Source organism: Micromesistius poutassou (assembly GCF_964030765.1).
Source record: "Micromesistius poutassou genome assembly, chromosome: 14".
Classification (NCBI taxonomy): Eukaryota; Metazoa; Chordata; class Actinopteri; order Gadiformes; family Gadidae; genus Micromesistius; species Micromesistius poutassou.
This window is the reverse complement of record NC_140284.1, coordinates 16,188,376-16,204,656: the sequence shown is the minus strand read 5'-3', so window position 1 is coordinate 16,204,656 and position 16,281 is coordinate 16,188,376.

Here is a 16,281-nt window from a genome sequence, read left to right as displayed (position 1 = left end):
TGTTCGCGAACAAGCCATCACTAATGGAAAGGACATGCAACAGCATGAATAGCTTGGCTACAAAATCATGGGCCTATTGTTGGCTAAGCACAGTGAGCATACCACTTCTAAAATACAAAAAAGAAAACAAGCAAACAATCCATCTCTGCAATTCTACTTTGAATCTACTGAAAGTTAGGGTGCTTTCACACATACAGCATTTAGTGCGCACTAAATGAGTTTGGACCCTTGGTTTGGTACGTTTGCGTTGGTGTGAATGCAACCGGCGCACTTTGGCGCACCAAATCAGCCGTCCGAGACCTCCCTGAAGAGGTGGTCTCGATCCGCTCCACTGATCTCCCTAAATTTGGTGCGGTTCCTCTGGTGTGAAAGCAACCGAAAAAAAATGGTCCAAAACGATGCATTGTGGGTGTTGGGAGCACGTAATTATGGGTCAAATTATTCATTTTTTATTTCCTATTGATCTCACGCTTACCCATTTGTTTATTCATCGGCGGCTCGAGATGAAAAAAGCCCACGGAGAAATGTGGACTAGTGAGGAGATAAAATGCCTCATAAATATTTGGTCGGATCAGCACATACAGGAACAACTTGCCACGACCCATAAAAACGTCTACGTTTATGCGCTATTCAGCAAGCAGCTAAGGGAGAAAGGTTATCTGCGGTCATTCAGGAGGCGGGCACGTCTCTTCTGTTTGAAGTGGCGAGCAATGCGCCGTCGGCAACTCCAATGTATCATGACGTTGTTTTCGAGTCGCAGCCGCGACTCATTTTCAAACTGAATAGTTTGCTGAAAGTTACCGACACATACAATGTAATAGGCGAGAATCAGCCCCAGGAGCGCAACGAAAATCTGTCGCTACATTTTGTTCTCGGAAGTGGCCCGTGAGTGGCGCGAAACTGGCGTAGTCTTCACTGTCTATTTTGGTTTGCTTGGTCTATTTTGGTCCGTTTAGAAATATGCATATGTGAAACCGAACCGAACCAACGTCTGTTTGCTACATTGTATCACATTTATAAGTCTCACATTGATAAGTCTCAATTTTGCCATTGTAGTTAACATAAAAATCTCTAGAAGTCAATAGTTAATTGGTTATTGTTTCTTTAGTAGTTTGGGGTTTGTTAGTAAAAATGAGGTCCATCAGCGTAGATTCATCAGGGTTTCTCGTGTTTGGCTATGTTGGTTTGGATATGAGTTGGGATAGATTTATTTGTAGACAGATGTGTTATAGCGTGTCGGAGTCAACCATGAATACTGATGTATTATATTTGATCCGGATGAATGTCCCTTCCCAAGTAATTTTTGTGTGAATCACCACAGTGTTGTGTAATCGGTAATGGACGTTCCCATTTCAGCTTAGCACAGAGTTTCTCCACGGCAACTCGACCAGCCACACCGGGCCCTTCAGTGCTATTGCTGAACTCATAGGTGAGTCCTCCTGTTTTGGTTTATGTGGTAGCATACATTAGTTTCAGTTTCTGTTTTTTTAAAGTGTGTTTTAAGTTTTCTGGAACTGGAAATTCACTTGACAACTGATAAAAGGCCAAATGTTTTACCGTACACCTTCACAAATGCAATTTTTTTTTCCAAATGTTTTTTACTTAAAATAGCATTTTGTTAGTGTATGTATAGACTTGGTTGAAGTTTTTCATTGTATTTTCCTTAATCCTTCCCGTAGACAACGCATACGACCCTGATGTCAATGCCAAACAAATATGGATCGATAAGACCCAGATCAATAACATGGAGTGTCTCACCTTCAGGGACGACGGAAACGGACTCAACCGTGACTTGATGCATCAGATGCTCAGGTGATAGTTGATTATTTACAATATCTATGATTATTTAGAATATCACAACATCAAGGAATTCAATTTATTCATGACCATGCTGTGAAGTATTGTATGTAACATATTTTTCCTTTTCCCTTATAGCTTTGGAATTAGCAAGAAAAAACCTGTGAACGGCAAACTTCCCATTGGGATGTATGGCAACGGTTTCAAGTCTGGCTCAATGCGTCTGGGCCGGGATGCCATTGTTTTATCCAAATCAAAGGAGAGAGCCTTTTGTGTTGGCATGATGTCACAGACTTACCTGGAGAAGATCAGAGCCGAGCAGATTGGTGTGCCTATCATCAGCGTTAAACAGGAAGAATCAAATAAGTATATCCTTTTCAAATGAGTCAACTCATTTGAGCATGTCAAATGAGTTGACACTGTGTTCCTGGTCATTGCTGTTGTGTCTTTTTGATCACTGTTATCATGAAGTAAATTACCGTGGATATGTTAATCAAGCCGTTCCTTGACTAGGGCCTTTTTAGAGCATATCAGTTCGTTTTATTGTTGTATTTGTTTATTGGATTATAATTGTTATTGGTTCCATATGCTCCACATATAATATTGTGTGCCCCAGTATAGATGAAGCTAGAGAAGTAGCTAGATCTAACCTTGCACGGGCTTTCCAACATGAGAAATGATTCATGTAATAATGTAATAATATTGCTCAACTTGGATCCGGTTTCCCCTACTGTTAAAGGGGTCTGCTTGGTCAAAGGTGAGGAGAATATTGGTTATATCCGCCAAGCCTAGTAAGAACTTCCTTGACCCGACTGACTACTCAGTGAGCTGGAGGAGAACCGGGCCAGTCTGAAGGACATACTGGAACACTCACCCTTCAACACTGAGGAAGAGCTGCTCACTGAGCTCCAAGCGATTGAGTCCTCCACCGGGACCAAGATCATCATCTGGAACCTCCGCAGGTCTGGGTTCATCCCCATGGTTACTAGGCTTATTTGAAGGACAGATATGCATTAACGCTTTAAGCCCACAGCAGCGTGTTAGGACATTTAACAGTCTACGGTCGGGACGGACACAAAATAATGTTTCAGAATGTTTAGACCTAGACCAAAGCGAGCAAAAATATCTGCTATCTTTATATTGTCTTTATATTGTCTTTATATTCATTATAGCACATCTGAAGGGGAAATGGAGTTGGATTTCACCACAGACCCCTATGATATCTGCATTCCCTCTAATGTCCTTAAATCAATGACTGAAACAAACAAAAACAAAAGACCAAAGCGATCATACTATTCAGTCCCTGAGAGTGACTACTCCTTGCGTGTAAGTAGCAGCGACCTCAGTTGACCGCATGGTACACATAAACACCCTGTAGCTCTGGGGGAAGACCCACATACCGAATGCAAGTAATTGCAAAAGGTCTGATCCCGAGTAAGGGATCAGACCTTCATGATGCAACATTAACTGTGATGAAGATATTAAGATGACCTTATTTCTAAAACCATAACATTTTGGTTAAGAATGTTAATGTTAACAGACATGGGGATTCATGAGAAAATCTGATGTCTGATATACTTAAGCACTTTGCAAAGACCAAATAAATAAAATGTATTTACTGATATATTTATCAGTAAATACATTTTATTTATTACAATTATACAATTATTATTTTTACGATACTTAAAAAGCGACTAGAAACTATTTATTTTCTGAGTTGCTGTTGTTTTATTAATATGCATTATTTTATGTGTATTTGAAAGGTTGTATTGAGTTTTGTATCTATACTAAACGTAGGCATACTGCAGCATCCTCTACATGAAGCCTTCTATGAAGATCTACATTCGAAAACAGAATGTGGAGACTCATCCCATCTCCGAGAGCCTTGAATATAAGGACACCTCATACAACTACAAACCCAATGCTGTGGTATCCTTTTCTTCAACTCCCGTTTATAGCAGGCTTGTCTTTGTGAAGGGACGTCTAGGTGTTCTGTGGTTATGTGTTATGGAGTGGGGGAAACCCAGGTTAGACACAGTGGAAAACCCTCCTGATGGCAATGGCCTTGAACCCAGGACCTTCTGGCTGTGATGTACCAGTGCTAACCACGGAGCCACGTGTCACCAAACATTACAACATGCGTCAGAGACAGATCAGTCTTCTTGATCAGTGTGAGTGTGTGTTTGGTTTATTCATGCATGAAATGTTTTTTTTTTCTGTGAAGAATCTACAGCATTCTTCCTGGTCCAGAATGATCCTTAAATCCTGTTAGGAACTAAAAATCCCCATCACCTTTGGGTACAACAAGAAGGAGCATTATGGCCTCATGATGTACTACAAGAACCGACTCATCAAGGCATATCATCGTGTCGGCTGTCAGCTAAACGTGAGTGTGTGCTTGTATGCGATATTTTTATCCATGCCTTTTTATTATTTCTTACACTTCAACTTGAGTGCATGTGCTCCTATCAGGCTAAACACAGGAAAAGCATCGGAGTCATTGGTGTGATTGAGTGTAATTATCTGAAACCGACTCACAACAAACAGGACTTTAATTACAGCAACACTTACAGGTAAGGCCTCTTCTGTAATGGGGATCAAATCATGATCTCAAAATCATGAATTTGTTTTTAGATCATACAGTTATCATACTGTGTTTAGGTGGTGGTTAGCTAGTTATCAGCTTTTAATCCCAGTGTAAATAAGAGCGGAAACGCACACAAGAGAGCAAACAGGGGAAGATCCTCATGACTGAGAGAACCACAAGCTGCAGTGGGGGTTTTCTCTGAACGCAAAGATGTCCACCTGAGCAGTTCTGAACCTGACAATATCAAGATTTAACGGCCATTCGTCTAAGTGGGGACTGCCGCGAGAGGTCTGCCCTGGTGGAAGCGTCCGGGCAGGAGGTGCAGAGGCCGTGAAGCAGCCGTATCTCTGTGGGCTCTGTCACGCCGATGCTGCGTTTCTTCATCATTGATGGTTGAAGCAGTAGTCTTAGTAGATGGTTCAAGCAACTGCTGAGAGGAACGCTACTGTGCGACATGTTATATACACGGTGCCGTGGGAAATGTGGGCGGTGCCCACGTTGATTGGTGAATTGAAATTTTCAGTGCATGCGAGTGCGCTCAACGGACAAGCCCATGTAGGCGAAGCCTAGACGGCTTAGCCTACATGAAATAGAACCATTACAAGGTCCCTCTTATCAAGACACAAGTCTGACAATATATTTTTGTTTTACAGGAACACTATCCAAAGTGTGGCAACCAAGTTAAGAGATTATAGTGGAAAAAGAAAGAACAACCCCAGCGATAATGTACCCATTGAGGAAACGGGGTGAGTCCACAATCACAGGATTTTGAGTGCTTTAAGTATCATCATCATACAGTCCAAGTTACCTGTATGATCTTTAATGGCTACAGCTAAATTTATCTCATGTTAACTGCTACTGCTACTAACTACTGAACTTTATTCAATCACTGGAGCCACATACTGTGATACTTGTAGTTTTATCAAGTGAAACTTGAACACAAACACACAAACTTGACTTTTCCCAGTCAAAATCCAAAGTTATCAGCACTGCCCCCATTCAGAATAGTACGGTACAGGACACCTGTATGTAGTCTTATAGGGACATACAGAAAACTGGTCATTGACTGACCTTAGCATTTCTGACAATTGTTTATGTTGACAGTGACGAGATGACTCATGACAATGATCCATTACAAGAGGTAAAGAAAAAAATAAAATTATTATATTGTGTGTAGGCTACTATAAATTGTACATCAAATATGAATTAAAATGCTTTATTCTATTTTTTATCATTATCAGAATAACAGAAGATTGAGAATGTTTATTACATGCTAATGTCATAAAAGCTCTACATGATGAATAAGTTAAGGTAGCCAATAATCATCCTTTAAATACTGTGTCTTTTTAATACTGCATTCATTAGACAGGCAGGTGGTGGGAAATCATTTACACAAAAACGAATTATGCTTTATGTATTGATTTACATATTGAATTATACGTGTGAATAGTGCTGCTATGATAATTCAGAGTACTAAAACCATCTTTTGATCATGACAACATGACCTCCACCCTGAACACACCACAGTCCTCAGGAGAGGGCACTTCTGGTAATTATCTGGGTGGTACATACTTTATTTTGACCTCCTGTTTTCTTCACCTTCTGTTCTTTGTTTTTTTTACCAGCTGGTACAATATTTCAAATAATATTTCTCTAGCATGCAGTGTGTCCAGTAGCAGCAGTCATCCGGTAATAACAGGTGTATTCTCTCTGTCAAAACCCCCCTCAAGGTACGAAGAGACCAAGGCGTAATGGTAACGAGGAAGAGTCAGAAACGCACATGAACCTGAGAAGCTCTACGGCTCCAACTCGCGAGAACGTGGAGATAAGCAGAGAAAGAGAGTTACTGGTTAGCAGCCTAACGCAAGAAAAAAAGGAGCTGGCAGTGAAAATAGATGAACTGCACTTAAAGGTATGCCTTTTAGATTTAGTAGGTTGCTGGTGTTTCGCCTTTTCTTAAGCTTTTCAGTGCCAAGCTTAGTCCTCAGTTTCTCAGTGTACCTGACAATAAAATACTTGAGGGTAGGAAAATAATGCTGCAATGAAATGTGTCTTGAGTAGAAATGTTGACTGTCAACTGGGAAAACATTTGAGACAGCAACCGTGATGGAGTTTTATACAAATAAATTCAACACATCTTGTTAGTTGTTAATACATCAAACACCATGTGATTCCCCATTAGGTGAAGCAGTTGGAGGGGGAGAAAGCCAGCCTTTCTGAGGAGTGTGAACAGAACAGGGCACGGTCAGTCTCTCTCCTTCTCATCTACATTTAATATAATACAATAAAATACATACAATTAAAATGGCACACAATATGTATGATTATATTTCTGTCTCTTGTGAACTCTTAAACAGTCTGACCGAGTTGACCAAGTTCAAAAAAAAAATGCAGGACGCGTGCAACGATTGAACTACAAGTGCAACGTCATTGAGGAGATATTGGAACAATGGTAGCAATGGTCCTATTTCACAGCAGTACCATTGACCCATGTTGGTTACAAAGTAACAACATACAGTGTCCTTCAGAGTCCCACAGGCACCTTTTGGATTTTGGCAAAGACAGCGTTTAGCTATGATATACTGAGTAGTTGGCTAGGATCCAGGATGACCTCAGCCTATACTCTCCATTCCAGCTTTATTACCTTTTTTAATGATTTTTAGATTGTAAACTGCAAATATTTTTGATTACTCTTTTGTGTTTGATAATTGAGTGTTTTTATTGATATTAGTGCTTTAATGTCTACTGCTTGTTGTAACTACATGTGACTTTTTACATTGTTCTGTAACGCAGGGGATGCTGTAAGGGAGACTTTGGTCAAAGACCGAATGAAAAATACATATTTTATAGAGATCACTTTATTAAACAAACATTTTATTGGCAAGACGGGACATAAGGTTACTTTTTATACATTCATAAAGGACAATGACAATTAAATGTTTTGTTTTGTGTTTTGATTCTTCATAACAGTAATCAATATGTTAAGAATGTTCTTTACTTTAATATTTTAAGTTTGTGTGATGGATCTTTAATTAGTCATGAAGCTTAGCCATTGGTCCTTTATCAGACAAGGCAGACCTCCTGAGGCTGAATGATGCATTAGAGGGTGGCTTTGGCTTTCATAGGGTGTTGAACATGTTTGTTCATGCTTTCATTACAATTTTATGCAATCATATCACAAAGAATGAGAACACTAATATTAGTTGATGGTAAGGGTAGGCCATTTATTTTATAATAATTTTGTCATATTGGTTGAAATTCTCTTTATATCCCGACAGCAATCAATAAATCAAATGCTCTGAACAAAAAAATGAATCTAGTATCCGTGACTTTCCCAAGCCTGTGATAAACCCGTCCAATCGCCATGACCCGTAGCTTTACAGACTCAAACTATGCATCTATCAAGGAATGTCATTACTTGACAATTGGCTACTCAATGCTGTCATAGATCATTTGGAACAGTACAGGCCACTGTAGCTTCTCCTGCGTTATTTGGAGAGGTTAGAAGAGGGAATTCAGTTGGTTGCAATCTGCAACCTCACCACTAAATTCTACACACTGCACCTTCTAAATGTTCTTGCTCCTGTAGGCCATGGATTAGCTGCTTTCACATATGTCCTCCGTCTTTTCTCCGCATTTGTGGAGCAGGAGGTTCGACCGTGAGGGTCATTCACACTTATTCACACTTGATGCCCGATATGCAGAGATCGGTGTCGCTCAGTCATCAGTAGAATCTCCGGCTGCTTAAGGGGGGGGGGCTTGCAAGGGGCGGGATATGACGTAGGGTCGAGGTTCGCAAGAGGCGGGATCGGGTTTGTTTTGGTTTGACTGCAGACAGCGCGCAGGCAGAACGGGCAGAACTCATCGCGATCATCTTTGTTGTTGCAGCGATGCATATATTCCATTGCATCCACAACATCCGCATTGATCGATGAAAGATTTGAGCATGAGTTACAGACAAATAGAAGAAACGACAAACAAGAAAGGCATCGCGAACGACTGCGTTACCGGAGGAAGAGAGCGTCTTTTTTGGCTTAATTTCACATCACACAAACACTGGGACAAATGTAGTTGATTTCTGTTTTTAACTGAGAAAACAGGGAGTGGAAGGACTGGACCCTATAATGTTCAGCTAACTGTTGTCCATAATAAGTGTTAACGAGAGTTAGCGCATGTGTGTGCGCGAGAATGGCAGTGTGTGTGTGTGTGTGTGTGTGTGTGTGTGTGTGTGTGTGTGTGTGTGTGTGTGTGTGTGTGTGTGTGTGTGTGTGTGTGTGTGTGTGTGTGTGTGTGTGTGTGTGCGCGAGAATGGCTGTGTGTGTGTGTGTGTGAGTGGACGAGCGAGGAGAGCGAGCGGTAGCGTGTGTCAGTTTAGTGAAGTAATGAACGAGTCTGCTTTATTCCGACCATATTCAAACCTATAAGCAGACCCACTGCTGTTACCCCCGAGAGAATGTTCCTCCTGTGCTCCTCGACTACGGTTTGGGAGCCAACAGCAGGAAAGGTGTAACATATTAATAAAAAAACATTTTCTATATACGCGTGCAGCTGTGAACTATTGTAATTTATTGTATGATGCATACTTTGAGGGTTCATTCAGCAAACAAAGGGCAATAGGCTGATTATCGATTAGGGTGCGGGTGCCACTTAATGACATGCAAACGTAGACCGAAGTGTCATCAACATGCCCACTCAATTGGTGTGAAATGCCGACATCCTAGTGCTCATCCACATATAAGGTAATTAGTATTTCCTCCGGAGAAAATACTACCTCGGGGGTAGTATTTTTTCAGGAGGTCCAACGTCAGGATATGTCATTCACATATACGGCACCTCCGAATACAGCGAATAGACGGATGCACGTCCATATGTGAAAGCAGCTATTGTGTATGATCCATCAGTCAAATTTTAAATATTTAGGTCTAGGTTGTATTAATAAACAAATAATTTCATTACTTACTAGCTATATAATATATAACTATTGTAATGTACATTTATTCATGCAACAGCATAGCTTACATGTTTAGACAAATACACATTTAAAAGTTGTAAGTGGTAATATTTTAAACTGCTCGTAGCTTAAAATAACCTGGACATATCTGTATTCAATGCTGATCGATATTTATTTCAATAATGTTATCAATAAAATCCTATCCTATAACATGTATATTCTTCAAATGAACAATTCTAGAGTACAGCAGATAGAAAAAGAAACATAGCCAGACCTAACAAAAGGACATTTAGCATCAGAGACAATCAAACATCACTAAATATATCTTAGATGAGTTTATATTATATAATTTGGTCTGACGAGAGGGTGGTGAAGTGCAGTATGTAGAAGAGGCTACAAAAGAAAGGGTGAAGAAAAGGGACCATTGTAGCGAACCCCAGCCCGACAATGGTGAAGCGTACAGATGTTTCAGAAGCCTTTATTTACGTTCAGCCTTCAGCCTTATTTTGAGCATAAATATTCCTTTCTTCATAGACACCGTAAGAGCTACAGGACAGATAAATAACATTAATTAGCTCTTACAAATATACAACTATTGCCGTGAAGATAACGTTTGCATGGCTGTAGGCCTACATCAACAACACATTTAAACACATTTTAAGTAATATAAAGTCATAAACCAAATTAAACACACAATACCTTGTTCCCATTCCAGCTAGGCGCTTATTAATTAGGTGCCAAGCACAAAGTGCGAGGCAACCTATTGTAATTGTTAGTTTTATTATTATTCCGCCGCGTTTGCATTACACAGCCTAAACCGCTCGCACGCTTTTTATGAAACTTACCAGACCTGTAGAGGTTGACCCAAGATTAACAGACAGCAAATATTACACTGATTGGCCCAAAGGTGGCGCTATAGCAACTGCCCAAAAATGCAAAATTTGCACAAGCATATCTCGTAACTGGTTTGACCTACACTCATGAAACTTTGACCTCACATGCATATTCTGATGGTGAACAAATATGCCTCAAGAACCTATGACTTCCGGTTTCCAGATTTGCCGCCATTTTGAATTTTGTTAAAAACACTCAATTCCCTAAGGATCCTAGGTTTTTGTACTTAGACAAAAATCCTTTGGCACATATCATCTATGGAACAAGGTCTTTAATCTGACATAAAAGAAAGTCTGTAAAATAAAGAATAAAGCACCCAGGAGCCATTGACTTTTAAAAGGGGTGTGGTTTAAAACGCAAAAAGAGTTAAATGCTCATATCAACATCAAGTTGGACTCCTATGATCTTGACTCCAATACAAAAGTTGTTCAGAATAAAATTCTGAACAAGGTAAACTCAACATATTTTCAAATGGGGCGTGGCATCTAAATGGGCGTGGCCTGTCACTAAAATCGCCACAGTTCATAGACGCAATGTTTGATTTGAGCGAGACTGACACAGTGGTTGTTGGGGCCCAAATTTCCAACTGCTCAAGTAAAATGAAGTTGATTGAAAAAACAACATGGCCGCCAGAGGCTCAAAATCGTCAAAAATCGTCAAAATTTAACTTAACGTCAAAAGTCAGGGTTAACTTAACCCAATCACCATCAAACTTGGGATAGTCAAAGGTACATGGGTCAAGATGAAACTGTCCAAATTGTATCTAAATCAGCCTAAAGTTGGTGCTATTGCAACAGTCCAAAAATGCAAAAAATGGTTTATTGGTCGGTAGGGTTAGGGTTAGGTTTGATGGTTTATTGGTCGGTAGGGTTAGGGTTAGGTTTGATGGTTTATTGGTCGGAAGGGTTGTATTGGTCGGCTCAGGCTTGGCACCGTTAAATGCTGCATGCAGCTTTAATTACAACTTGTTGTTGCAGCGCAACCATGTGTAACCTAATTTCCTTCCGTAATTACATGAACTCTAACCTTTCTAACCTTTCCCGTGCGATCTCCTTCATGTCAAGTTACCGTCAATTCAAACTTCCTGCGTCAAAATAAAAGACCCATGACGGCAAAATACACTATCAAAATAAAAGCATGGAGGAAGTGGTTATTTTTAACAGACCTTCATCAGAATCATTTACACTCCCACCAATCATGAGTACATAACGGATCAGTATACAGTTTACATTAAACACGAATGATTTCACTAGCAGGACTAGCTTTTGGACAGGGCACTCGACTTCAGACATTTTGTGGAGACGCTCTCCTTTCTTGCAGAGGTTCCTGTCACCGAGGCAGACCTTAACTCTCCTTACTAGTCCGTCTTTGTCAGTAGTAGTTTCTGAAACTCTACCCAATCTCCACTCGTTCCTGTGTACATCCTCTCCTTTAATCATTACGATATCTCCAACTTGAAGATTTCTCTTCGGTGCATGCCAACGTTGTCTGAGAGAGATGTTGGCCAGGTATTCCTTTCGCCATCGACTCCAAAACTGTTCTGCCAGGTATTGAACATGTCGCCACCTTTTCTTGCCATACATGTCCTCTCTGACAAACTCGCCTGGAGGTGGTAAGGCCCTGACAGTTTTCATAGTCAGAAGATGATTAGGTGTGAGTGGCTCAAGACTATGAGGATCACTGAGGTTGTCAACAGTCAGTGGTCGACTGTTGACAATTGCCATAGCTTAAAGACCGCAGTGAAGCATCATTTAGCCTTCCCGCGGAAAGAGCAAGCGTGGACCTTAGAACGCCTCTCACCGTCCTAATCTGTCTCTCCCAAACACCTCCGACATGGCTTGAATAAGGTGCATTCATGCAAAAGTCGCATTGTTTTTCAGCAAGGAATACAGCCAGCCGGTCTGCATCAACTTCCTTTAGAGCTTCCTTAAGTTTGTTTTTGGCTCCAACGAAGTTGCTTCCTTGATCGGACTTGATCTGACGAACAGCACCACGTATAGCAATAAAGCATCGAAGGCCATTGATGAGGGCGTCTGTGGACATGCCATCCAGCATCTCAATATGAATGGCACGGGAGCTAAAGCAAGTGAAGAGTAGACCATACCTCTTGTTCTCCTTTCTTCCTTGCTTCGAGAGGAATGGACCAAAGCAGTCCATTCCACAGAAGGTGAAGGGGGGTGATGGTTCCACGCGTTCGGGGGGTAGATCAGCCATCTTTTGCTCTTCTGTTGGTTTCCGGTGCCGTCTACAGGTGACGCATTGACGAATGTAGGATGCTACTGCCCTGTTGATTCCTGGAATCCAGTAGCCGTAGGACCTGATCTCATTGAGAGTGAGGCCTTTACCTTGATGTTTGATTCTTTCATGGTGATAAGCAATGATCATTTTTGTAATGTGATGATCTTTGGGAATGATTGCAGGGTGCTTGATGGAGTTGGGAAGAGAGGAGTTGCACAGCCTTCCTCCCACCCTGAAGACACCATCTTTATCAAGAAAGGCATCAAGAGAGTGTAGTGGATTGTGAGAGGGTAGGGGGACCCCTTTGCTCAGCAGTTTCAACTCTCCTTGGTACACGTTTTTCTACAGGTCTTTGATTATGCAATGTTCTGCATCTTCTCGTTCTGTTACAGTGGTGAGGTTGTTTGATCTGTTCTTGCTGATGCGCCTTAAAATGCGTGCAACAGCTTGAGTAGCCAGTGACCAAGATGAGAACTTAGATAAACGATCAACAAGGCTCGCTTGCTCTGTAGTTCTTGTGTTAAGTGCCAAAGCACTTCTGACCTCTGGGTCTCCAATTATTAACTCTGGAATTTCATCTGCTGGCGGCTTCATTTCCTTGTGCCACAAGAACTTGGGTCCAGTGAGCCAGGTGGATGACAAAAACTCGCTGGGAGTCAAACTCCTGGAAGCATGGTCAGCAGGATTCTCATCGGTTGGAACATATCTCCATTGTTGAGGGGCTGAGCTAAGGTGAATCTTCTGAACACGGTTAGCCACAAAGGGGTGGAATCGTCGTGCTTTGTTTCTTATGTATCCCAAGACCACCTTAGAGTCGGTCCAGAAGACCTCCTCAGTGTCAGCTGATCCAAATTCCTCCTTGAGCATGTTGCTCATCTTCACAGAGACAACTGCAGCCGTCAGTTCCAATCTTGGAACAATTGTAACTTTTGATGGCGAGACACGTGATTTTCCTACAACTAAGGCACAGTGAACGTCTCCCTCCTCATTTTGAAGTCTCAAGTATGAACACTGACCATAACCCTTCAAGCTAGCATCTGAGAAATGATGCAGCTGTGTCTTCAAAACCTTCCCAAATCCAGCTGGTGAGCGGGGTATAGTGACATTATCCAACTGAGCTAGATCATCTCTCCATTTTTCCCATTTTGGACGGAGCTCGTCAGGGAGAGGATCGTCCCAGCCTGTGCCTCGCCTACACATCTCCTGAAGAATGATCTTCGCTTTGAGCAGAACTGGCGCCACAAACCCGAGAGGATCATACAAGGAGGCAACTGTAGAAAGAATGCTACGTGTTGCCGGCTGATCCTTGAGGCTGACACTGAGACGAAAATGGTCGGACTCCACATCCCATTGAATCCCCAGGGCTCTCTCAAGCGGCAGTTCATCGAACGAGAGGTCCATATTCGTCACATTGATTGCTCTTTCAGAGGGTGGTATACTTTCTAGGACTTTTCTCTCATTTGACACAAATTTGTGTAGTCGGAGACCACCCATGGCACAGAGTTCACAAGCTTCTCTGGCAAGCTGAACAGCTTCTTCGGTGCTGCCAGCACTGGTGAGGCCACATAGAAATCCCTCATGATAGACTGTGAGCCTTTAGGGTAGAGGTCGCCATTCTCCTTAGCTAATTGCTTCATCCCGAAGTTTGCACATCCAGGGGAGGAGGCTGCAGCGAATAGATGCACCTTCATACGGAACTCACTGGGTGGTGAGTTCAAGTCTCCTTGCTTCCACCAAAGAAAGCACAGGAAAGCACATGGAATTGATGGAACATTTTCTCAATGTCATACATTAAAGCAACAGGGTAACGTCGGAAGCGGATGAGAACACCGCTCAAGTTGTTCAGCAAGTCAGGCCCTGAGAGGAGATGGTCGTTTAAGCTGGTTCCTTTGTGTCTGGCAGAGCAATCGAACACTACACGAAGCTTATGGCTTCTTTGCGTGCCGAACACCATGATGGGGAATGTACCATCTCTCACCTTCACTCCCACCGTTTTCGATCTGCTCTGCAGCTCCCCTTTCGATGATCTCCTCCATGAACTTGACATACTGCTCCTTATACTTTCCATCCCGCTGCAGTTTTCTTTTGAGGTGGTTGAGGCGTATCATGACTGAGTATTTGTTGTCAGGCATACTGGGTCTGTTTTTGAAGGGTAGAGGCATTTGGTAATGGCCATGTTTGTTTTTCTGTATGCCCTCATCTAGCTTGTTGAGGAAGGTGATGTCATCTTGTGACACTGTTTTGCTGTCTTCACTACCATCCTTGAAGTCAGATTCTAGAATGCGAATAGCGTCGGCCGGAGTTACCGGAGGCAGTTCTTTAATGGAGATTTTGTGGCACAGGCGACTTGAGCTCGGCGAATCATAGCTTTGCGATGAGCGCCCCACAATACTCCATCCTAAGTCTGTCCGTACAGCATAAGGTTCCTCATCTCCTCCTAGAATAACCTGCCTTGGTGCCATGGCTCTAGAGCAGTTATAGCCTATCAGGAGCCCTATTTCAGTCCTTCAGAGGTTGGATTTCTTCTGCTATTTCTCTGAGGTGACTCCATTGCTTAGCCGTCTCACAAGTGGGAATATGAGTATGGTTTACAGGTATGCAGTCCTTTGAGTTGGCAACTGGGAGATCAAACTGAATTGCAGAACTGTATCCCCTTACACAGAGGCCGAAAACACTCACTTGAGAGAACCGTGTTCATTCCACTCATGGTCGTCAGCTTCAATTTCACTGGATACTTGTCAGCATTTAGACTGTCACTCACTTCTTGGTCGATGAATGTTGTATCGCTTTCAGTGTCAAGTAGAGCATAGACAAGTTTCTCAGCAGTTGGGTTGTTTTTGGATGACACCCACACTGGCATCACCATCGATGTGTAGGATGAGCCTTCGCCTGCAACACTGAGCGACGTTGCAGCAGCCCTTTGCCTTGTCCCTGCTTCTGATGAAGACTTCTCCTTCCCATAGTTGTAATCGTGGAGGATGTTAACCGTTGGATGTTTTCCTTTACAGTTGTCGCAGCAGTGGCGATGACGACAGCTTTTTGCGCTGTGGCCGAATTTTAGGCATCCATAGCAGAGTTTCTTCTCCTTTACATAGTTCCGTCGCTCTACCAACAACATCTCTGTAAACTTGGGACACGCATGAAGCTGGTGTCTATTATCTTGACAGAGAATACATGGAGTTTTTCTCTGGTCTGACCCTTTGTTCATGATGTCCGTAGCTGCTTGAGTGGTGTAAACACTGGCCTTGTTTCTCTTTGTGTCTCTGAGATTTCTCTTTTCAACGTTAGAGTCTGATGAGCGAAGAGCATAAAGCGACATAATTGGATTGCAGGCAATCTCAGCTTCAGTTGACAGAAATATTGCAAAGTCCTTGAAACTTGGGAATTCTTGCCTATCGTTCAGGCTTCGTGTGGCTTGTCGGTTCCAGCGTGAAGCTGCCCAGTCTGGTAGTTTATGGACAAGTTTCTGGTTTTCCTTGCAGTCGTTTAATATGTCGAGACCCTTGACATGAGGCATGGCATCTTGACAGGCATTTAGAAAATCAGAGAAGTTTCTGAGTCCCTCGGCATCTTTAGGTTGTATCCTAGGCCAATTGGTGAGCTTCTCTCTGAATGCTCTCTGAATTGCAAAGGGCTGGCCGAAGCGACGAGTGAGCTTGTTCCAGGCATCCTGGTAGGCTTCATCATCGTTTCGGAAAAAGGTGCCATCTAGCACCTGGCGTGCTGGGCCGCCAACATACTTCTTCAGATAATAGAATTTTTCAGCTGGAGTGATAGCTCTTTGGTCAATGAGCGAGGAAAACGATGCTTTCCA